This window comes from Perognathus longimembris, chromosome 6 (genome assembly GCF_023159225.1).
Source record: "Perognathus longimembris pacificus isolate PPM17 chromosome 6, ASM2315922v1, whole genome shotgun sequence".
Lineage (NCBI taxonomy): Eukaryota > Metazoa > Chordata > Mammalia > Rodentia > Heteromyidae > Perognathus > Perognathus longimembris.
Genome location: NC_063166.1, coordinates 12,309 through 37,967, shown reverse-complemented (window position 1 = coordinate 37,967; position 25,659 = coordinate 12,309). Strand labels below are relative to the sequence as shown.

Sequence of the window (25,659 nt, the reverse complement as noted above, 5' to 3'; positions counted from 1 at the left end):
GTACACCCATCCCATTTGGCACCAGCAGCTTTTCTGTGTGGGGAAGCCTGGAGGAATGCTGACCGTGTGTAGATGCTGCTTGTGTGTGGATAAGGCCAGACCCAGGTGCACTGGGCTGATCTTGAGGCAACTCTGGAAGACAAGCAGAGCTAGCTAAGCTTCCTGCCAGGTGTGGCCCTGGGCATGATGGTGGGGTGTTGGTGAAAGTGTGTGGAGAAGCATGGCCTGTCTCTCCTGTTTGCTTGTTTGTGGCTGTGGTGAGGCTAATCCTCAAACTAGGCCTCTGGATCCAGCTTCCAGTTAGTGCCCAGCCTTTAGCTGGGGCTTTCAGTCTTGGCAGGCCCAGGCTACAGTTGTTGGGTGTCTGTGAAAGTGTGTGGAGAAGCTTGGCCTGCCTCTCGTGTTTGCTCGTTTGTGCCCTTTCTGAAGTGGCCTCGGTGAGCCTAAGGCCTCAAACCAGGCCTCCAGAGCCGGCTTCCAGTCAGTGCCGAGCATTTATCTGGCTTTCAGTCTTGGCAGGCCCAGACATGGTTGTGGGGTGTGTGAAGGAGCACGGCCTGCCTCCCTGTTGGCTTCAGTGAGTCTAGGCCTCAAACCAGTCTTCTGGAGCTGGCTCCCAGTCAGTGCAGAGCTTTTAGCCAGTGCTATCAGTCTTGGCAGTCCCATGGCATGGGTGTTGGTTTTTATTGCATGCCTGACCCTCTGTGTTTGTTTGTGTCCTTCTTGAAGTGGCTTTGGTGAGGCCAGCCCCCAAACCAGGCTTCTGTAGGTGGCTTTTAGCTGGCAGTTTCAGTCTATGCAGGCCCAGGGCATGGATACAGGTGAGGGACAGTGTGGAGAAATACGGTCTGCTTCTCCTGAAGTGGCTTGGGTGAGGCCAGTCCCCAAACCAGGCCTCTGGAGCTGGCTCCCAGCCATTGTCAAGCTTTTAGCTGGCACTTTCAGTCTATGCAGGCCCAGAACATGGGTGTGGGGTGTTTGTGGTTGTGTATGGAGAAGTGTGGCCTTCCTCTCTTGTTTGTTCATTTGTGCCCTTCTTGTAGTGGCTTCAGGGTGCCTAAGCCCTGAAGTAAGGAGGTCAGGTCTGGCTGGCGCCATCTTGGCCACACACATGTTCAATTGTAGGGTTTGGCATCTCTTCTTCATGGTGGAGGGAGGGAATTCTGACCCCCAGGTGATGGTTGTGCCTGAATTCCTGGAGACAGGGGTGAGCACTTCCCTTATAGGTTACTGAACCTGTCAGTCCAGTGCTTGGGAATAGGAGCTTCCTATTACCCTGTCCCCTGACTTTACCTTATTTAGGCCCAGACAGGCACTGGTGCTATTACACCATACCACACATCTCCGTGTTGAATCCTGTGTCCTGTCTCCTGGCTTATCTCTGGTCAATATGGTGTCCCAAATCTGCTCTTGGAGCTCAGTTGTTTTGTTAGTATAGTTTTTGTTTTTTCTTTTTTCTCTGGCCTGTTTCCTAACAGTGATAAATATATTTGTGGGCAGCAGGCCTTTGTAACTATTGGCTGCCCATAGACTGCTAGCATTCTTATAAAGACTCTAAGATTTGATCCTTCAAAATGTGGTTTCTCTGATAATTTACATTATAACATGCCCAAACCAGGCTTCTGGATCCAGCTCCCAGTCACTGCAGAGACTTTAGATGGTGCTTTCAGTCTGAGCAGGCTCAGGGCATGTTTGTGTGAGTATTTGTGAAAGTGTGTGGAGAAGGTCAGCCTGCCTCTCTTGTTTATTCCACATTGTACTTGGCATACCAAGGTATTTTGTCTAGTTTTTGTAGCATGCTTTGCCAGCCAGGCAACCACCTTTATACTGAGTCGTGTCCCCTGGTGGTCTCAGTGGACCATCACTACCCCCATGCCTGGCGTGAGATCTGTCCCATTAGGAGCTGGATGGAGGTAGCAGAAGACAGGAGCAGAAAGTGTGGTCTAAATGGCCTTTTCCTGTTTTACCTTCCATCATCCATGGCTCTGATCCCACTGAACAGAGGAGAGGCCTAAGTGCTGAGGATTGGAATGGTAGGTGTTGCATCTAGGTGTCCAGTCCAATGTAGGATGGGCTCAGTGGACCTCAACAAATCTTGGTTATTAGAACATCAACCCCAAGACCCCCAGGTCTTGCATAGGGCACAGAGGTTAGGGTGGAGGGGATGTGTGAAAAATGTTTTTTCCAGATGCCTGTAATCCTATGTACTCAGGAGGCCAAGCTTTGTTGATTGCAGTTCGAAACCAGCCCTGGTAGGAAAGTCCATGAGGTTCTTTACCACCAATAACAACAACAAACCTCTAGTAGAAGCAGAGCTGTGTCTCAGGTGGTAGAGTGCTCATGCCTGAGTTCAAGCCCCTGACCAGCACAAAAAGATTTTTTTGGGGTGGGAATGTGGCTTAGTGGTAGGGTGCTCCCCTAGCATTCATGAAACCCTCTGTTTGATTCCTCAGTACCACATACACAGAAAAAGCAGGAAGTGGTGTTGTGGCTCAAGTGGTAGAGTACTACCCTTGAGCAAAAGAAGCTCAGGGACAGTGCCTAGACCCTGACTTCAAGCTCCAGGATTGGCAAGAAAAAGATTTTCATTTTTATCATATAAGTCTTACACACATCTATCTATCTATCTATCTATCTATCTATCTATTTATTTATTTTTTGGACCAGTCCTGGCCCTTGGACTCAGGGCCTGAGCACTGTCCCTGGCTTCTTCTTGCTCAAGGCTAGCACTCTGCCACTTGAGCCACAGCGCCACTTCTGGCCATTTTCTGTATATGTAGTGCTGGGGAATCGAACCTAGGGCCTCATGTATACGAGGCAAGCACTCTTGCCACTAGGCCATATCCCCAGCCCCACACACATTTATTTTTAAACTTTTATTTATTTAAAATTTTTTTCTTTGCCGGATGCGGGCCTGAAATTTGTGCCTGGGTTCTGTCCTTGAGGTCTTCAGTTGAAGACTAGTGCTCTACCACCTGAGCCACAGCACCACTTCTGGTTTTCTAGTGTGGCATTGGAGATAACAGCCTTATGAACTTTCCTGCCTGAGCTGGCTTTGAACCTGGATCCTCTTGTCTCAGCCTCCTGAGTAGCTAGCATGACAGGAGTGAGCCACATTTTATTAGGCACACAAAAGTATTTAATTTTCTTTTTAGTGATTTCCAGTGGTATTGTGTTCCAGGGCCTTGCACAAGCTAGGCAAGTACCACAGCTCTTAGCCCTGGTTGTTTTTATGCCGCCTTTGGTTTTCATGATTTCTAGCTTTTGTAGGCATTTTGGAGAGAAAATGCACAGAGTTTCTGGGTAAAATGTGTAGAGCCTGGAAGCTTGGAATCATGAATAGAGGTTCTGGCTCTATAGCTCAAGGTAGAACAGTGTGGATGGACCCCATTAGAACCTTCTCTGGAGAACTCATGCCTTACCCAGGCCCTGGCCTCTTCGTTTCATGTCCTTCCTGGGACCTGGGTCAGGGGTCAGGGTTGGATTGGTTGCGGCGAGGGTGGCGGGGTTGTGTTAGGGGTCAGGGCACTGCTAGCACGTCGCTGATATACAGGCCTCCCCGCACATGCCACCCATGGCGTCACCATCCCCTTCCATCACGCGCAAGCACTGGCTCCAGGTGGATTGGTGCCTTGCATGCGGGAGCCCTGAGTCCCATCCTCCCGTCCCCATACAAGCATGCACACTGTAAGGCCAGAGAAGAGCTGCGGCTCAGCGGCGGGGTGGGGACAGTGAAGGCCTGGTCTGAACGCCAGGCCTGGTGTGAGGGCAAGGTCCCACGGGGTGAGGGCTCGGCCCGAACAGGTGGCCCTGAGGGCAATGGCTTTGGCTATGTGGAGGACAAGTGCATTTGCACAGGTCAAGGGTCGACAGTCCTAGCCCCAAATGTGGAGATCCTCACCCCTGACCGTGTCTGGGCCCCGCCCCACAGTGCCCACAAAGCCCTGCCCCTGGTGGCTTTGTGGCCCCTTCCCATGCCATCGCCACGGCCCCACCCCTGGTGGTGTCACAGCCCCGCCCTATGCCTTCCACAAGTCCCCGGCCCTCTGCAGAGTCTGGGAAGAGGCCCCGCCCCATGTTGAGAGGACCAGAACCTCTGGCTCCACCCTGGGAGGGCGGGACTTCCGGGAAAGGAAGCCGAGGTGCCGGAAAGCCACAGTCAGGAGTGACTTGTGCAGGTGAGCTGCCACAGGCGTAATCCACAAGCCCGCAGGCAGGAGGAGAGTGGTGCCTCGGGCCTGAGGAAGGAGGACAGGAAGTGAGTAGGGACCTGAGGACGGAGGAGGCCTGAGCCCCTGGCCTGTGGAGAATGGAGGCCAGGCGGCCTAGCTGTTGGCGGAAGGAGAGCCGAGGTCTGAGGAGCCCAGGCCCGCAGAGAGCAGCCTGGGAGCACTGCGACTGCTGACCTTGCGGCGACTCAGGGAGATCATCTGAGCACGGCCAAAGAAGAGGAGCCTCCTGTCAGGCCCAAACCAGGCTTCTGGCTCCAGCTCCCAGTCACTGCAGAGACTTTAGATGGTGCTTTCAGTCTAGGCAGGCTCAGGGCATGGTTGTGGGGGTATTTGTGAAAGTGTGTGGAGAAGTTCAGCCTGCCTCTCTTGTTTATTCCACATTTTACTTGGTGTACCAAGGTATTTTGTCTAGTTTTTTTAGCATGCCTTGCCAGCCAGGCAACCACCTTTATACTGAGTCGTGTCCCCTGGTGGTCTCAGTGGACCATCACTGCCCCCAGGCCTGGCCTGAGATGTCCCATTAGGAGCTGGATGGAGGTAGCAGAAGACAGGAGCAGAAAGTGTGGTCTAAATGGCCTTTTCCTGTTTTTCCTTCTATCAGCCATGGCTCTGATCCCACTGAACAGAGGAGAGGCCTAAGTGCTGAGGATTGGAATGGTAGGTGTTGGATGTAGGTGTCCAGTCCAATGTAGCAAGGCCCCGTGGGGTGAGTGCCCGGCCCGAACACGTGGCCCTGAGGGCAATGGTTTTGGGGATGGTGAGGACAAGTGTATTTGCACAGGTCAAGGGTGGACAGTCCTAGCCCCAAATGTGGAGATCCTTACCCCTGACAGTGTCTGTGCCCCGCCCCACAGTGCCCACACAGCCTCGCCCCAATGCAGAGCTTGGGAGAGGCCCCGCCCCACGTGTAGGGGACCTGAACCTCTGCCTCTACCCTGCTAGAGCGGGACTTCCGGGAAAGGGACCTGAGGCTCAGGAATGCCGCAGCCTTGAGAGCCTAGTGCTGCATGCTGGACTCGCAGACCTGCGAGCTAGAGGAGAGCAGGGCCGGGCTTGAGGACAGAGGACAAGAGGAGAGCAGGGGCCTGCGTACAGAGGAGGCCAGAGCTCCAGGCCTGTGGACAATGGAGGCTGGTCAGCCGAGCTGTGGGTGGGAGGAGAGCCGAAGTCAGCAGAGCCAAGGCCCATGGAGAGCGGCCTGGAGCACCTCCTGCTGACCTTGAGGCGACTCTGGGAGACTATCCAAGCACAGCCAACTAAGCAGAGCATCCTGTCAGGTGCGGCCTGGGGCGTGGGCATGGGGTGGGTGTGACAGTGTGTGTTGAGGAGCGTGGCCCGCCTCCCTGCTTGCTTGCTTGTGCTCTTCTTGTGGTGGCCTCAGGGTGCCCAAGCCCTGCAGGAGGGAAGTCAGGTCTGGCCGGCGCCATCTTGGTCACACACGTGTAATTATAGGGTCTGGCATCTTGTCTTCATGGTAGAGGGAGGGAATTCTGACCTCCAGGTGATGGTTGTGCCTTAATTCCTGGAGACAGGGGTGAGCACTTCCCTTATAGGTGACTGAACCTGTCAGTCCAGTGCTTGGGAATAGGAGCTTCCTATTACCCTGTCCCCTGACTTTACCTTATTTAGGCCCAGACAAGCACAGGTGCCATTACACCATACCACACATCTCCGTGTTTGGATCCTGTGTTGTCTCCTGGCTTATCTCTGGTCAATATGGTGTCCCAAATCAGCGCTTGGAGCTCAGTTAGTTTGTTAGTATAGTTTTTGATTTTTCTTTCTTCTCTGGCCTGTTTCCTAACAGTGTTTAATATATTTGGAGGCAGCAGGCCTTTGTAACAATTGGCTGCCTATAGACTGCTAGCATTTTAATAGACTGCAAGATTGGATCCTTCAAAATGTGGTTTCTCTGATCATTTATATTATAACAGGCCCAAACCAGGCTTCTGGATCCAGCTACCAGTCACTGCAGAGACTTTAGATGGTGTTTTAAGTCTGGGCAGGCTCAGGACATGGTTGTGGGGGTATTTGTGAAAGTGTGTGGAGAAGTTCAGCCTGCCTGTCTTGTTTATTCCACATTGTACTTGGCATACCAAGGTATTTTGTCTAGTTTTTGGAGCATGCCTCACCAGCCAGGCAACCACCTTTATACTGAGTCGTGTCCCATCACTGCCCCCAGGCCTGGCCTGAGACTTGTCCCATTAGGAAGTGGAGGGAGGTAGCAGAAGGCAGGAGCAGAAAGTGTGGTCTAAATGGCCTTTTTCTGTTTTTCCTTCCATCAGCCATGCTCTGATCCCACTGAACAGAGGAGAGGCCTAAGTGTTGAGGATTGGAATGGTAGGTGTTGGATCTAGGTGTCCAGTCCAATGTAGGATGGGCTCAGTGGACCCCAACAAATCTTGGTTAGGAGAATATACACCTCAATCTAGGTCTTGCATAGGACACAGAGGTTAGGGTGGAGGGGATGTGTGGAAAATGTTTTTTCCAGATGCCTGTAATCCTATGTACTCAGGAATCCAAGATCTGTTGATTGCAGTAGGAAAGTCCATGAGGCTCTTTATCACCAATCAACAACAACAAAAAATCTCTAGTAGAAGCAGAGCTGTGTCTCAAGTGGTAGAGTGCTCATGCCTGAGTTCAAGCCCCAGGACCAGCGCAAAAAGATTTTTGGGGGTGGGAATGTGGCTTAGTGGTAGGGTGCTCCCCTAGCATTCATGAAACCCTACGTTTGATTCCTCAGTACCACATACACAGAAAAAGCAGGAAGTGGTGTTGTGGCTCAAGTGGTAGAGTACTACCCTTGAGCAAAAGAAGCTCAGGGACAGTGCCTATACCCTTATTTCAAGCTGTAGGATTTTCAAAAAAAAGATTTTCATTTTTATCATATAGGTCTTACACACGTTTATTTATTTTTTATCTTATATAACTCCATAGTGGTTTATTTTGGAAATAGTATTTTCTGAAATATCCTTATAATTTGAGGTGAGCTAATTGATGGTATACCAGTATTACCTGTTTGTCTGGAATTTCTAAATGCTGCTGAAAGAATAGTTACTAACATATTATTATAGCACACAAACCTAATGGCACCCTGTACATTTTTTTTAAGAAAATGACTTTCCTTATTGTTTTAGAAAGGCTACCATATCCATATACTAATATATCTTCAACTTTAAGGTAAATATTTAAAAAAATATAAAAATGTAAGTACGCTGAAGAGTAACTGCTATTAAACAGTTCTGAACAGGCAGAAAATGTATACTTTCCTTTTATAGAAAATGTTAAATCTCTAATAGCAGCATTTTATATAAAAGCTGTCTTTGAAAACCCAGATTTTTGTATACACAAAACATTTTTTTTTCTTTTCCCTGTACAATATAACAATGTTTACACTGGAGAAAAGGTTTCTTCACAATATTTTTCCCATCACTGGCAGTCAGCTCGAGTGTTATCAGTGGGCCCTGAGCTCAAGCTTCTCAGCACAGCCTTCAGTCCAACATCATGGCATTGTTGACATTCAGATCTTTCATGTATGGATAGGCCACCAAGATCTGGTCGATTTTCCGCCTCTGCTTGGAGTCAGGGAAGATCTTTAGCAGGGCCTCCCTCAGCTCTCTGGTTTCAGCAGAAGATCTCTGTGCTTGCATGGGCAGGTTGTGCTGCACAGTGGGAAGGTTTGGTAGGAGGGGGAAGTGAGACTGCTGAGAGAGCCAGGGGCTAGAAGAGGCTCCCTGAATCTGGGGCAGAGGTTGGTGACTGCACCCTGCAATTTTTAAAACTTCATGACTGGTCAATTTTGGTTGGACACTTGAGTTGATGTGTATGGAAAACATTCTCTCTACTGACGGAAGGTAACCTGCATACAAGTGTACTTTCAATATAGAATTCAATTCTTTTTTTGGCCAGTCCTGGGCCTTGGACTCAGGGCCTGAGTACTGTCCCTGGCTTCCTTTTGCTCAAGGCTAGCACTCTGCCACTTGAGCCACAGCGCCACTTCTGGCCGTTTTCTGTATATGTGGTGCTGGGGAATCGAACCCAGAGCCTCATGTATACAAGGCAAGCTCTCTTTCCACTAGGCCATATCCCCAGCCCCTAGAATTCTATTCTTAAAGGTAAAGTGGCTTAAATTGGAGCAAATAATCTGACTCCCATGAAATAAACTAAATACAAAGCAACAAGTAGTAAGAATATTAAAGATTTATTCCACCTGTCTTCCTCTTATTTTGTGTTTTTATTTTGTATTTTGAGGCATGTTATAACCCAGGCTGGCCTTCTGCTTCAGCCTCCCTAGTGCTGGATGTACAGGCACCACCATTCCTTGCTTCTATCTGAAACATACAAGTGTGCTCCATGAGTAAACTGAGTTAAAACGTTTCTGAGAGCAGAGGAGCTGCTATCAGTAGAGCTATTGTGACTCTATAAGAGCCCAGGTCAGCAAGGTACAAGGTAAGCAGTAGCACTGGGCAGTGCTAGGCATTCAACATGCCCGGTAGACCATACTGTCCAGGTCTTCCTGAGCTCAGGTCATTATTACTTCACAGGGTTGTATTTTGTTCTTCCCTATTTCCTTGTTCCACTGTTTGGTAATCAGGAGAAAATGAGAAGTCATTTAACTTCTTGGTTAAATAAAAATAATTTGTCACCTACAATTATGTTTAAGAGTAAGTTAGCTGAAGAAACAACAGGGGCTGGGGCTAAGGAAAGCTTCTACACTTAGGCACAGGACTAGTGGGTGAGTTGTTGGCTTGGCTGTGGGCATTGCTAACCTAGTGGGCCTTCTCTAGGAAGGCCTTGCAACACTGGAGGCACTGCTGATAGACCAGCTCGAAGTCGGAGTCGTTTCCATAATAGGGATCTTCAATCATGAGTTGTTTTTGTGGATCATAGCTCCCAAGTAGTTCAATTTTAGCTTTGCAGTTTTTAACTTGATTACTTCGTCTTTGGTGACCTGTCTTGCCTTATGGGCTGTGCTAATGTCATGATTTGTTAGGCAGTTCATAGCTCTTGGATCTGGGGCACGACCCACGTTCCAGTCGGAAACAGCACCGCTGCCAATGGCCCAATTATCTGTAACATTTTGGTCTGCTACAAGTTTTCTGAAAACTGCTTCTACGATGGGTGACTGGCAAATGTTACATAGACACACGAATATTACGGATTTTGGACTCTGTTCTGCTATTTTTCTGTGTTGTCGCTGGCTCCTACACATTTATTTTTAATCTTTAATTTATTTAAAATTTTTTTCTTTGCCGAATGTGGGGTATGAATTCTGTGCCTGGGTTCTGTCCTTGAGGTCTTCGGTTGAAGTCTAGTGCTCTACCACCTGAGCCACAGCACCACTTCTGGTTTTCTAGTGGGTCGTTGGAGATAACAGTTTTATTAACTTTCCTGCCTGAGCTGGCTTTGAACCTGGATCCTCTTGTCTCAGCCTCCTGAGTAGCTAGGATGACAGGAGTGAGCCACATTTTATTAGGCCTACAAAACTCTTTCACTTTCTTTTTAGTGATTTCCAGTGGTATTGTGTTCCAGGGCCTTCCACAAGCTAGGCAAGTACCTCAGCTCTTAGCCCTGGTTGTTTTTATGCTGCCTTTGTAGGCATTTCGGAGAGAAAATGCACAGGGTGTCAGAATAAAACGTGTAGAGCCTGGAAGCTTGGAATCCTGAATAGAGGTGCTGGCTCTATAGCCCTAGATAGAACAGTGTGGATGGACCCCATTAGAACCTGCTCTGGAAAAATCATGCCTTGCCCAGGCCCCTGGCCTATGTTCAAGTCTGCATAAAGTTTTCATTTATACTTTCATATCCATCCTGGGGCCTGGAGAAGGAGGTGAAGGCATTTGTGAGGAAGGGCAGCTTATATTTAATCCTTCATATGTTGGTGCTGATCAGAACAATTTCAGTGACCCTAGGCCCCTGCCCAAGCCTCTGACTGTTTGCTATGTATTCATTTCTGCTTTTGGTCATGTCCTGCTCTGTGATTGTGAGTTAGGGGCTGAGGGGCTGTGTGGAAAATATGTTATTTTTATTACATAGGGTTTACACACATTTTGTTCAGCATAGCAAAGCATATAAGTTTCTTTTTGGTGAATGTAAAATTTATTGTTTCAGGGCCTCCCACAACCTAGGCAAGCAACTCAACACTGAACCTCACCCCTTTAATATAACCCAGTCAGTTCCTTTATACTGGTTTTATTCAAGTTTTCTAGTAAGGACCTCCTGTGTGACTTTCTGTTTTGTTCTTCCCCTGTCGCCTATATAGGATCCTGCTTCCCTGGGGAGTAGTTCCAGCATGCCCATCCTTTGTTGCATGTTGACTTCTTCTGCCTGTAAGTACTTTGAGGGCAAAATGTGTCTAGTATCAGCAGAAAACATGGAGTACATACACTTGGAATTTTGAGTGTAGTATCTGCAAGTATGGCCCAATGTAGAAAAGTAGCTTGAATGACATCCCCTCCCCTGAAGAAGTGACACCCATTCAAAAACATTCTGAAGTTGGCATCACTGTCCATCAAAGTTCTAAGACCCTCTAATCATTGAATCACAATCATATGAGGAGGCATCAGGGAGAAGGTGACAAAGATCTGGTATGAAAACATGGCCACTGGGTTTAGTTTACGAGCTGAGCAACCAGTGTGGCTGGGACTGAAGCAACCAGACCCTGGCTGGCCCTGCTCCAAGCTAATGCTGGGCGATGGAGGGACTTGCAAGTGCCATGGTGTCAACAGGCAAATGGCCTCTCAGACCCTGACAGCTATTCCTTATGCTCATTAGTGCGCAGTTCCAGACAGGGACTCCATCTAAGTAGCCACACAGATGCTTGGGCCCTCAATTGCTGCTATGAGGCAGGATGCAGAATGAGACTTGGCAAAACACACATTTTAGCCATAAAGCATGCCATGAGGACTGGCTGTTTACTCCTGGTACTTGAACTGTGGGCTTGGGAGCTGTCCCTGAGCTTCTTTTTGTTTAACGCTAGCACTCTACCACTTTAACGACAGCACCATTTCCGGGCTTTTCTGTTTATGTGGTACTGAGGAGCCGAACTCAAGGCTTTATGCATGCTAGGCAAGCACTCTACCACTAATCCACATTCTCAGCCCCAGTCTTGGTTTTTTTTTTTTTTTTGGCCAGTCCTGGGCCTTGGACTCAGGGCCTGAGCACTGTCCCTGGCTTCTTCCCGCTCAAGGCTAGCACTCTGCCACTTGAGCCACAGCGCCGCTTCTGGCCGTTTTCTGTATATGTGGTGCTGGGGAATCGAACCTAGGGCCTCGTGTATCCGAGGCAGGCACTCTTGCCACTAGGCTATATCTCCAGCCCCCAGTCTTGGGTTTTGAGATGACACTTTAGGCACATCTGAGGATCAGACATTGTCGCCGTTGAAGCAACAGAAGCATGGGCCTCACTTGATCAACACTAGGGTTGTTTGATGGTAGAGAGTGGGGTGTCCCAGGCATGCACTGAGCATTGTAGACTCAGGCTGGAAAGGCCACCATGATGCTTGGGCTGGATAAAGCTGAAGCCCAGAGATTAGTAGGTGCTATCATGGGTGACAGAAAATCTACAAGCCATTAAAAGAAAAGTTTGATAAATTGAAATCCTTTAAAGGAAATCACTACAAACCTCCTAAGATTCCAAACGTAAGCTGCAAAACTTGTCATACAAAGCACCCATTAATTCCTAAGTACAGAGTGTCAATAAATCAAGAAGAGAGCCAGGCACCAGTGGCTCACACCAATGATCTTCGCTACTCAGGAGGCTGAGATCTGAGGATCATTGCTCAAAGCCAGCGCAGGCAGGAATGTCCTTGAGTCCCTTATCTCCAATTAAATGCCAGAAAACCACAAGTGGCACTGGCTCAAGGACAGTCCACGATGGACAACAGCAAAAGAACAGACCACTGAATAACCTGAGAAACACATGGTCCAAACATGTGAACATGGAAGGAGATGCAACTAACTGTTGAATCTCCATAAATTGTATGTCATTGATTGTTCAACAGTGGCACAAATGACTGTTAATTCTTTTTCAGATTCATATGTGCAAATCCCCTGTATTGATGGTGATTGTTAGGGACATTTTTGGTGTTTCATTATTTCTAGGATTGGCTTCATTTGACTAAGTGTTGGATTGTTAACATGCAAAATACAGTTGATGTTGGATTCTTCTAGTCCAGCAGCTTTTACGAATTAGTACACTGAAGAAAACTGCACTTGTGCCACCTAGTGTCTCATTTAAGTGCCTCTCTCCTCTCCTATTTCCCTCTCTTCTCTCCTCCCCTCCCCTCCTCTTGTTTCTTTTTCCAGACATTGTATTGCTGCATTAGACCAGGGGGGTCTCAAATTTGTCTTCTTGCCTCAGTCTCCCAACTGTTGTGGTTACCTGCATTTACCACCCTACCAGTCTCAATATTATTTTTCCCCTCCCCTCCTCCCTTCCTCCTCCCCCTCCATCCTCTCTCCTCCTCTTCCCCTCCTCTTTTCTGTCTTTTCTCTGTCCCCTAGATGTGGTATTTCTACATTAGACCAAGCTTATTTTGAACTCTCAATCTTCCTTCCTCATCCTACCAACTGTGGGGCTTACCTGAATTTGCTACCCTACCTGGCTCAATTTTATGATCTAAAATTTCCTGAAAAAGGACTCTTCTAGGGGCAGGGAATATGGTCTAGTGGCAAGAGTGATTGCCTCTTATACATGAAGCCCTGGGTTCGATTCCTCAGCCCGAAATATATAGAAAGGGTCAGAGGTGGTGCTGTGGCTCAAGTGGCAAAGGGTTAGCCTTGAGCAAAAAGAACCCAGAGACAGTGCTCTGGCCCTGAGTCCAAGCCCCAAGACTGCCCTCCCCCCCCCAAGGAACTCCTTTAGTTCTGTTTTAATAACAGACTTACCTGTAGAATAAAATAGAATGGGTTTTCGTTCCCCTTTTCATTTGAAAACATTATTCTCCCTCTTCTCTTCTCCTTATCTCTCCTCTGTGTCCCTGCCTCCTTTTCCTCCTCTGCCTTCTCCTCTCCTCCTCTCCATTGATAACATGAGAACATACCTTAATTTTTCTTCACTTAATGCCAATCATTCTTACAATTCCACCAAGTCCTATTCTTGGCCCTACAATTATAGTTTAAACTCTAGTTTACATTATAGTTTAAACAAAACAATTGACTGTGAATCTAGAAACAAAGAATTATAGTTCTTTTAATTACCCGCAAAGGTAAAGTGGAGCTCCTAACTCCTCCACCCATACATAAAAGTATGGCTTTTTAATTAACTTTTTAAGGATAATGGTAATCCAGTGGCCTTAGGAGCCAAAAATTTGGTGCAAATCCAAGATAAAGTAACCTATAATGCTTATCCTATCTTTTATATTCATAATAGCTATTCTTCTAAAACCCCTAACAAAAGTTTTAATGGGTCAACCAACAGTAACGTATCCTGATCAAATGACTAAATCTATAAAATGAGCCTTCATTATTAGTCTGATTCCACTATTCCTATTCATCAATATAAAAAAAGAGACAGTCATCTCTAATTATAACTGAATAACTATTCACTCCACAGAATTATACATAAGCTTTAAGTTAGATCTTTATGCTGTTATTTTTTTTATCTATAGCCTTATTCCTCACTTGGTCCATCATAGAATTTTCTACATGCTATATACATTCAGATCTAAACCTAAACTGATTTATGACCTACCTCCTTATATTTCTCATCACTATGATCATCCTACTCACAGCTAATAATATGTTCCAACTCTTTAGTGATGGGAGGGTGTAGGAATTATATCCTTTCTATGAACCGGATGATGGTATTGTCGAGCAGATGCTAACACTGCAGCTTTACAAGGTATTATCTATAACCACATTGGACACATTGGCTTTATTTTATCTATAACATGATTTTATAATACCTGTAATTCATGAGAACTTCAACAAATTTTTTTTAATAAGTAATGAAACTGCCTTACCCTTACTGGGTTTAATTGTAGCAGCTCAATTTGGCTTACACCCATGGCTTCCATCTGCTATAGAAGGTCCTACACCTGTATCTGGTCTACTATACTCTAGTACTATAGTTGAAGCAGGAATCTTTCTGTTAATTCATTTTTATCCCTTTGTAGCTAATCTCCGAAATATTATATCACTAATGCTATGTATTGGGGCCATTGCAACCTTATTCACAGCAATCTGTGCCCTGACCCAAAACGATATTAGAAAAATTATTGCATTCTCTACCTTAAGCCAACTAGGTTTGATAATAGTAACTCTAGGCATTAATCAGCCTTATTTATCATTTCTTCACATCTGTACACATGCATTCTTCAAAGCTATGTTACTTATATGTTCTGGCTCAATTATCCACAACTTAAACGATGAACAAGACATTCGAAAAATAGGAGGAATCGCCCCATGTCTACCATTTACAACATCTGATCTAATTGTAGGTAGCCTAGCTTTAACTGGCACACCCTTCCTTACAGGATTTTACTCAAAAGGCCTAATCAATGAAGCAATAAATCTGTCATATACTAATTCTTGGGCCCTAATCACCCTAATTGCAACATTTTTTACAGCTATCTACAGCTCACAAATTATTTTCTTCATTTTAAAAGGACATCCACAATTTTTACCAATTAATTCCATCAATTAAAATAATCTAAGCCTAATTAATCCGATCAAACGCCTTCTAATAGGAAGCATCTTCGCTGGTTTCCTATTTTCCAACTGTATTAATCCTACCAACACCCAAACTATAACTATGCCTATTATAATCAAATTATCAGCTCTAACAGTAACTATCATAGGGTTTATTACTGCAATAGAATCCTGCCGAGCCAGCCGGCAGTGAACGGGAATCCTGACTGAGGGCGGCGAGGATTAAGGAAAAGGAAAAATAGAAGACAAGAGAGAAAAGACAAGAGGCAAAGATGGGGCACGGGAGGTCTGCATCTTGAGATTGAAACTCAAGACTGCAGCCATGTTTATTCTTAACTTCCAGCTTATATGCAGTTTGAAAACCAGGAAACAGCAGCATAGGCTTAAAATTCCAGAACACAAAAAGGCTTGGAGTTAGCAATACCCGATGATAGCTAAGACTGGATGAGGTTGGTTAACATAAGAATGGACTCATGGCAGACACAGTAAAGCATTTCTGATTTTCCATTAAGCCATGTCCTTGCGTGTCCTTGAAAACACAGCCAGAGGTCAGGAAGAATTTAGCTGCTAGCTCAGCTCCTGACATAGAACTAAACATATCATCTTATTTAAAATTAAATCCAAAATCATATTCATTCAACTTCTCTAATCAGCTAGGAATTTTTCCAACCATCACACATAGACTCCTTCCTAATATAGGTCTCACATTTAGTCAAAAATTAGCAACATCAACTATAGACTATACATGAAATGAAAAAATTATACCTAAAACCCTAGCTACCATTAATACATCTTCTAGCTCCGTGTCATATCATAAAGGCCTATTAAAAATGTATTCATCATTCATCTTATCCACCCTACTTCTACTAGTTATTAGCTAAATGCCATGAGTAATTTAAATAATAAGATAAACAGCTATAGAGTTCAATCACCAACTACTGTAATTCAACTCCCATAACTGTACTTAGCCGCCACCCCAAGTGAATCTTCCCGAACTAGTAATACATTGTCTTCACCAAATGCTAAAATATTATCTCAATTATATAATCCACCTACACCTAACCCCTCAAAATGCAGAACAGTAATTACTAAAATGACTTCTAGTGTGATTCCTAATAATAGTAAAAATCAGAGTCATAAATTTGAGCCTCAAGTTTCAGGATATTCATCACTTGATATAGCACTTGTATAACCAAATACTACTAACATCCCTCATAAATAAATAAAAAAATACAATCATACCAATATAAGAGCTATCATTTGGAATTATTAAGATCACACCCAACAGCCCCACTAACAATCAATCCTACACCCGCGAAAATAGGTGAAGCTTTTATAGCCGCCCCAACAAAACCTAAAACTATTAAGATTAAAGTTAAATAAAGTAAATTTGTCATGATTTTCACATGCACTTAAACCATGACCAATGACATGAAAAATCGTTGTTAATTGAACTATAAAAACACTTTATAATGACAATCATATCAAAGTCTCATCCTCTCATAAAAATAGTAAACCATGCTTTCATTGACCTTCCAACTCCAACATCTCAGGATGATGAAACTTAGGATCCCTTTTTGGAGTATGCTTAATTATCCAAATTTCTACTGGCCTATTCTTATCTATGCACTACACATTTGATACACTCACAACATTTTCTTCAGTCGCGCATATTTGCTGAGATGTTAACTATAGTTGATTATTCCGATGTATATACTCTAACGGAGCATCATAATTCTTCATTTGTCTTTATCTGCACATTGCACGAGGTATTTATTAGGGCTCATACCTCTACAAAGAAACCTGACATATCGGAATTATTCTATTTCTAGTAATTGCTACAGCCTTTATAGGATATGTACTTCCATGAGGACAGATTTCATTTTGAGGAGCCACTGTAATTACCAATGTATTATCTGCAATTCCTTATATTGGCTCAGACCTAGCAAGAGTGAATTTGAGGGGGGTTTCCAGTTGATAAAGCTACTTTAACTCATTTCTTCGCATTCCATTTCATTCTAGCATTTATTATTGCAGCAATGTCCATAGTTCATCTTTTATTTCTTCACGAAACAGGATCTAATAATCCAATAGGCATCCTGTCTGATTTAGATAAAATTCTATTCCATCCTTACTACTCGTTCAAAGATCTATTAGGAGGTGTAGCATTGCTAGCCTTCTTGTTTATGATCGTTTTATTCTTCACAGATGCCTTAGGAGACCCAGATAATTATACACCAGCTAACCCACTCAATACAACAGCTCATATTAAACCAGAATGATATTTACTATTTGCCTGTGCTATTCTACGCTCCATTCCAAATAATCTAGGAGGAGTAGTTGCCCTGATCCTATCAATCCTAGTCCTTGCCCTATTCCCACTCCTCCATACATCTAACCAACGTGGATTAATATTCCTACCTATTAGCCAAATCCTATTTTGAATTTTAGTCTTAGATTTATGTATTCTAACCTGAATGGGAGGACAACCAGTAGAACCCCCCTTTATCATTATTGGACAAATCGCATCCATTGTCTATTTTTCTATTATCCTTCTCTTTCTCTCAATTGTCGGATTAATTGATAATAAAATACTTAAATGAAGACTGCTTTAATAGTATAAGGATTATATAGGTCTTGTAAACGTAAGATGAAGATTTTATCTTCTTAAAGCATTCAGGGAAAGAATACAATCCTGCTTCCAACCCCCAAAGCTGGAATTCTTAATTAAAGTATTCCCTGTACTTGGGAGACTCAATAAATTTAAACTGTTTCATCAGGCTTAATCTTAAACTCTCCCCCCCCAAAAAAATTACCGTGCATATTATGATTAATTGTTCATAAACTGTAAAATGCTTATGCCACATTAAATTAATGCATACATGCTTATAAGCAAGTAATAACCCCCATAAAGTACGTTTACATCCTGTTCTATCCACATTAAATGCTCCAAAATATGAATATTGTACAGTATAATCAGTTAATGCTTGTAAACAGTAATACCATACGCACATTAGTCCATTAAATTTCGTTAGTCCTTGAACACGTGGATATCCCCTAGTACTTGTTGTCTCTTAATCTACCATCCTCCGTGAAACCATCAACCCGCCTACTCAGCCTACCCTTCTTGCTCCGGGCCCATAAAACTTGGGGGTAGCTATTGTGAAACTATACCTGACATCTGGTTTGTACCTCAGGGCCATAAAATTAAGATCACCCACACGTTCCCCTTAAGACATCTTGATGGATTAGTGACTAATCAGCCATGACCAACATAACTGTCATACCCCTGGTATTTTTTTATTTTCTGCATGCTGTGACTCAGCTAAGCCGTCAAGGCATGGACGCAGTCAATTGATCTGTAGCTGGATTTATTAACTAACATTCTCCAACCCCATAAGTATCAAGCCATTGACATATTAATTAATGCTCGAGGACATGAAAAAATGTTATACTAAAATAGTACTCTAATGCATACACAGAAATAATATTTATTCTTCCCCCCTTAGGAGATTAGCACTTTGTTAACACCCATTTCCCTAAACATTAATAGATGCAAATACCAACGTAGTCCTAATCTGAACTTTCTAAAAACTTAGTGGACACTCAAAACTCCTAAGGCCACCCGGTTAATGTAATTGTTTAATCCAATAGACACAAAGGTTTGGTCTTGGCCTTTTTATTTGCTGTCATTAAAATTCTACATGCAAATATCAGTACGCTGGTGAGTTTTACCCTAAAATTCAGTTAGAATAAAAGGAGTAGGTTTTAAGCTCTCAATATAATAATTGAAGCTCATAATGTCATGTTTAACCACATCCCCATGGGCTACAGCAGGGATGAAAATTAAGCTATGAACTTAAGTTCGACTTAAGTTATACTGACATAGGGTTGGTAAACATCGTGCCAGCCACCGCGGTCATACGAAAGACCCAAATAAAGTTCGGCGTAACGAGTGTTGAATTAAATATCCATTAAAATTAAAGTACAGCTAAGCTGTAAGAAGTCCTACCATTTATGAAAAACAATGTGGAAAGAAATCTTATGAAATTAAAACAGTAAAACTATAACACAAACTGTGATTATATACCCCACTATGTAAGTTGTAAACATAAATAGGTTTAAAACAAGCATATTCACCAGAGAACTAGGCACAGTTTAAAACTCAAAGGACTTGGTAGTGCTTTATATCCATGTAGAGGAGCCTGTTCTGTAATCAATAAACCCCAATAAACCTCACTATTTCTTGCGAATTCAGTCTATATACCAACATCTTCAGAAAACCCTAAAAAGGCCCTCAAGTAAGCCCAATTATATTATTTAAAAAAGTTAGGTCGAGGTGTAACTCGGGATGAAATGGCCTACATTTTCTGGTCCAGAACATAGGAAACCTTGTCTGGAATAGACAACATAAAGGATGATTTAGCAGTAAAGTAAAAATAGAGTGTTTACTTGAATAGAAAGCACACACACACACCGCCACTCACACTCCTCAATATTCGATGCAGATAAGTACATAACTTTTAACTACAAGAATTAAGAGGAGATAAGTCTTAACAAGCTAAGCGTACTGGAAAGTGCACCTTGATTAATCAAAGTATAGCTTAAATAAAGCATGTGACTTACGGTCAGAATACTTCAAAATACTTGAATGCTTTGAACTATTGCTAGCCTAGCCTTCCATAAACTAAATTATTCTTAATGTATAAATTAAATCATTCACTCCTAAACTAGTATAGGAGATAGAAATTTTATTACTAGATCTTATAGAAACAGTACCGCAAAGGAAAGATGAAAGATATAATTAAAGTATAATAAAGCAAAGATAAAAACCTTCTACCTTTTGCAAGTGGACTAACTAGAATAAATTTGACAAAAAGTGTTTTCGCCAAACACCCCAAAATCAGACGCAATACCTTTAAATGGCTAGCCAGAGCCAACTCTTCTATGTCGCAAAATAGTGAGATAATTTAAAGGTATAGGTGAAAATCCTACTGAGCCAGATGATAGCTGGTTGCCCAGCCAAAGAATTGTAGTTCAACTTAAAATTTACCTAAAATATTAATAAATTAAACGTAATTTTTAATGTTAATCTAAAGAGTTACAGCTCTTCAGAATTACGATTCAACCTTTTCTAGTGAATAAATAATCATAATTGGCCTAAAAGCAGCCACCAATTAAGAAAGCGTTCAAGCTCAACACGAGTTAAATATAAATATTACTAAAACCTATAACAATTCCTACAAATACAGTGGGCCAATTATATTAGATGCACCAATGTTAGTATAAGTAATAAGAATAATTTCTCTTGACATAAATGTATATCCGCCCGAATAAGTCACTGATAATTAAAATTAACATTTAAAAAACCCCATATTAATCTTAAACCCATACAAACCAATGTTAATCCAACACAGGTATGTCACCAAAGAAAGATTTAAAAATTTTAAAAGGAACTTGGCAAACACAAGCCCCGCCTGTGTACTGAAAACAGCACCTCTAGCATCACAAGTATTAGAGGCACTGCCTGACCAGTGACTAACGTTAAATGGCTGTGGTATCCTAACTGTGCAATGGTAGCATAATCACTTGTTTCTTAATTAGGGACTAGTATGAACGGCATAATGAGGGCTTAACTGTCTCTTACATTTAGCCCATGAAATTGACCTTTCCGTGAAGAGGCGGAAATTAAATAATAAGACAAGAAGACCCTATGGACCTTAAATTAACTTCTATTAAAAACTTAAACTCACTGTAGCAGAGGTAAACAGTAACAAGCTAGAAAGAAAATTTTGGTTGGGGTGACCTCGGAGAAAAAAATAATCCTCCGAAAGACCTAGACCTGGACTTTTAAGTCAAAGTTAAACTACGTCACCTTTGATCCAGAATTTCTGATCAATGGACCAAGTTACCCTAGGGATAACAGCGCAATCTCATGAAATAGTCCATATTGATAATGAGGTTTACGCCATCGATGTTGGATCAGGACATCCAAATGGTGCAGCAGCTATTAGAGGTTCGTTTGTTCAACGATTAAGGTCCTACGTGATCTGAGTTCAGACCGGAGAAATCAATGTCGGTTTCTATCTATTTACTATTTTTCGTAGTACGAAAGGACCAGAGAAATCAGGCCAACTTTTTCCAAAGCGCCTTAATTCTTAATTAATGATTTATTTCTTCATTAAATTAGCATGCCCAAAATAAGTTCCAGGATAAGGAACTGTTAGGATGGCAGAGCTCGGCAATTGTGTAAGATCTAAAACTTTATTATCAGAGGTTCAACTCCTCTTCCTAACATCTTGTTTATTTTAAATTTACTTGTATTTATTATTCCAATTTTATTAGCAATAGCCTTCTTAACCCTACTGGAACGCAAGATCCTAGGCTATATACAATTACAAAAAGGTCTTAACATTGTATGTCCATACGGTGTTTTTCAACCATTCTTGGATGCTATAAAACTGATCATTAAAGAGCCTGTTCATCTTATCGGCATCAAGCATATCAGTGTATTCAATTTTATGATCAGGTTGAGCATCCAATTCAAAATACGCTATATTTGGAGCATTACGAGCTATAGCTCAAACCATTTCATATGAAGTAAGCCTAGCAATCATCCTCCTATCAATCATACTATTAGCTGGACCATTCTCAATATTATCCCTATCAATGTCTCAAGAATATATCTGAATAATTCTCCCAGCATGACCCCTAGCTATAATATGATTTATCTACAGACTAGCTGAAACAAACCGAGCTCCCTTTGACCCAACCAAAGGTGAATCTGAAGTAGTTTCAGGCTTCAATGTTGAATATGCCACAGGACCGAATGCCTTATTCTTTATGGCAGAATATATAAATATTATCCTAATAAATTCATTAACCGATATTTTATTTTTTGGTCTAACATACTCAACACTCAGTGCAGAAATGATAACTTCAAATTTAGTTGTAAAAGTATTAATTTTAACTTCTTCGTTTCTATGGATCATTTTTTTTTTTTTGGCCAGTCCTGTACCTTGGACTCAAGGCCTGAGCACTGTCCCTGGCTTCCTTTTGCTCAAGGCTAGCACTCTGCCACTTGAGCCACAGTGCCACTTCTGGCCGTTTTCTGTATATGTGGTGCTGGGGAATCGAACCCAGGGCCTCATGTATAGGAGGCAAGCACTCTTGCCACTAGGCCATATCCCCAGCCCTCTATGGATCATTTTTGATATGACCAACTTATGCATTTTCTATGAAAAACTTCCTTCCCCTAACCCTGCTCTATGTATGTGGCACATTTCACTACCTATATGTAAGACGAGCATACCACCACTAATATAGAAATATGTCTGTCTAAAGAGTTATTTTGATAGAGTAAAATATAAGGGTTATATTCCTTTTATTTCTAGAATTGTAGGACTCGAACTCAACCTAATAACTCAAAATTCTTCGTGCTACCTATTACACTAAATTCTAGTAAGGTCAGCTAATTAAAGGTCTCCTGCCCATACTCCGAAAATGTTGGTTTTATCCCCTCCCATATTAATATTGTTGTATATTCACTAGTTACATTTACTATCTTTATAGTATCTTTATTTCTCACAACCTCACACTCAATATACATATGAATAGGACTAGAAATTAGCATACTTGGGGGGCTGGGGATATAGCCTAGTGGCAAGAGTGCCTGCCTCGGATACACGAGGCCCTAGGTTCGATTCCCCAGCACCACATATACAGAAAACGGCCAGAAGTGGCGCTGTGGCTCAAGTGGCAGAGTGCTAGCCTTGAGCGGGAAGAAGCCAGGGACAGTGCTCAGGCCCTGAGTCCAAGGCCCAGGACTGGCAAAAAAAAAAAAAGAAATTAGCATACTAGCAATTATTCCTATAATAATTTACAACAGTAACCCACGTTCAACAGAAGCAGCCACAAAATATTTCCTAACACAAGCAACAGCATCAATAATCCTTATATATGATATCCTCAATAACCTTGATTCATCTGGACAATGAAACATAGTTGACCTAAAAGACAACCTATACCTATATATACTACCAATTGCCCTAGCCATAAAACTTGGATTAGCCCCATTCCACCTTTGAGTATTAGAAGTTACTCAAGGCATTCCATTACTCTCTGGTATAATCCTACTAACATGACAATTAACATGTTCATCTCCTTAGACTTTCTTTCAGCTAATAACACTACATCTCTAACCATAGCATGAAATTCTACCCTATTAATTACTTTAATTATGCTGGTCACACATATCATTAGGAGGACTACCCCCACTAACAGGATTTCTACCTAAATGGTTTATTATCCAAGAAATAGTGTCAAACAAAAATATTATAACAAGTATATTTATAGCCATATCAGCCATACTAAACCTTTGCTTTTATCTTTGACTAATCTATTCATCTGCCCTTACATTATTTCCCCTTCCAAATAATAAATTCATATGAGGACTAAATAATCACAAAAGCTTATGACCCATCCCGACTCTTCTTTTTCTATCCTCATTTTCACTCTCCCATCCCCATTATTGAACTCAATATTCTAGAAATTTAGGTCAACCAAAGACCCTAAGTAAACACTCAAATTTAATTTCCGTCTTTAAGGACTGCAGAACGAATAGTACATCTTCTGGACGCAAACCAATCACTTAAGCTAAATCCTCACTAGATTGATAGGTATCAAACCTACAAAATACTAGTTAACAGCTAAATACCCTAAATCATCTGGCTTCAATGTACTTCTCCCGCCAAGAAAAAAGGCAGGAGAAGTCCCGGAAGGATTGAAGCTGCTCCTTTGAATTTGCAATTCAATATGAAATGTCACCTCAGGACTATGATAGAAAGTGGTCTACCCCTGTAATTAGATTTACAGTCTAATTCCTTACTCAGCCATTCTATCAATAATTATGTTCATTATTCATTGATTATTTTCAACCAATAAAGAAATTGGAACCCTATACTTTATATTCAGAGCATGAGCCGGAAGAGTAGGTGCGGGTTTATGCATCCTCATCCAGGCTGAACTTGGTCAACCAGGAGCTCCATTAGGGGATGATCAAAGCTACAATGTAGCTGTCACCGCCCACGCATTTGTTATAATTTTCTTTATAGTTATACCAATTATGATTGGAGGGTTCACAAACTGATTAGTGCCATTAATGATTGGAGCACATGCTATAGCATTTCCTCATATGAATAGCATAAGCAATTCTATGATCTGAAAGTTCTTGAGAAGGCACTTTTATAGTTGTTTTAGTAGCTCTCCTTTTCTCTTCCCCTCCTCCACCTCTGCCCCAATCCCTCCTCCATTTCTCCTCCTTCTCCTGCCCCTCCCTGCCTCCTCTCCTGCTCCTCCTCTTTCTCCTCCCCACTCCCCTCCCTGCTCCTCCTTCCCCTCCCATCTTCCTCTTTTCTGTCTTTCCTCTTTCTTTTTTCTTCTGTACATGTGGTACTGGGGAATCGAACCCAGGGCCTCATGTATACAAGGCAAGCACTCTTTCCACTGGGCCATATCCCTAGCCCCTCATTCCCCTTTTCATTTGAAAACTTTCTCTCCTCCTCCCCTCTTCTCCACCTCCGCCCCGCCCCCTCCATTTCTGCTTTTCCTCCTCCCCCTACCTTCTGCCTCCCCCTCTCCTCCTCCTCTTTCTCTTCCTCCTTCCCCCTCTCCTCTGTGCTCCTTCCTGCCATTCTCCTGTTTTCTGTCTTTTCTCATTACTTTCTTTTTTCTCCAGACATTGTATTTGTATTTCTACATTATACCCAGCCAGTTTTTACCTCTCAATCTTCTTGCCTCAGCCTACCAACTGTGGGGCTTAACTGAATTTGCAACCCTACCTGGCTCAATTTTATTACCTAAAAGTTCTTGAAGTGGCACTTTTTTTTTTTTTGTTTTTTTGGCCAGTCCTGGGCCTTGGACTCAGGGCCTGAGCACTGTCCCTGGCTTCCCGCTCAAGGCTAGCACTCTGCCACTTGAGCCACAGCGCCGCTTCTGGCCGTTTTCTGTATATGTGGTGCTGGGGAATCGATCCTAGGGCCTCGTGTATCCGAGGCAGGCACTCTTGCCACTAGGCTATATCCCCAGCCCCGAAGTGGCACTTTTTTTAGTAGCAAGTGACTTAGCTGTAGAATAAAACACAATGGGATTTCATTGTATTTTTTATTTGAAAACTTCATTCTCTCTTTTCCTTCTCTTCTCCTTTTTTTTGGTCTTCTCCTCTCCCCTCCTCTGTTTTCTCTCTTCTCTGTGTGGTTTAGAAGGCTGTCTGTGACAGCCTTCAGCTGTTGTGGGCGTTCTTTGATCAGTGCTTGCCTCATCATGGCTGATGTGCTCCCTCTGCACACACATGTGAGTGTTTGGGCAGGGACCGAGTGCTGTGTATCTCTGTTTAAACTTGGACACCCCTTAAGCATGCATGACAAAAGGAGGCCACCTACGTCCAAGGATGCAGAACACTGGTAAGTCACAGAGTGGGTTGGGGTTGAGCGGAATCGGGTTGTTAGGTGTCTGTGGTTAGTGGTAGGTGTTTTCAGTTCTTAGACCTACTGTTTTCAGGGTTGGTATGATTGATATTAGGGTTCAGGTATAGGGTTGTCGATGTTAAGGATATGGTTAAGGCTGGGTGTTTTTAAGGATACTCAGGGTGTGAATTACAATTTTTAGTTACGCTTCAGAAAATTACATTACATCCTCACATCACATCAAATAACGTCACATCATCACATCACATCTCATCCGCAGATCACATCAACACGATTTATCTTGTCGTATGACAT

At 42.9% G+C, this 25,659-nt stretch overlaps 1 long non-coding RNA gene across 1 annotated transcript; it reads right to left on the bottom strand.

Moving 5' to 3' along the window:
• Positions 1–593: 593 nt before the first annotated feature.
• LOC125352160 lies at positions 594–20,818 on the bottom strand. Its single transcript, XR_007211147.1, has 3 exons — positions 20,749–20,818; positions 12,245–12,252; positions 594–603 (listed from the first exon to the last, which is right to left on the bottom strand). It is a non-coding gene; the product is annotated as an uncharacterized LOC125352160 (long non-coding RNA).
• Positions 20,819–25,659: the final 4,841 nt, after the last annotated feature.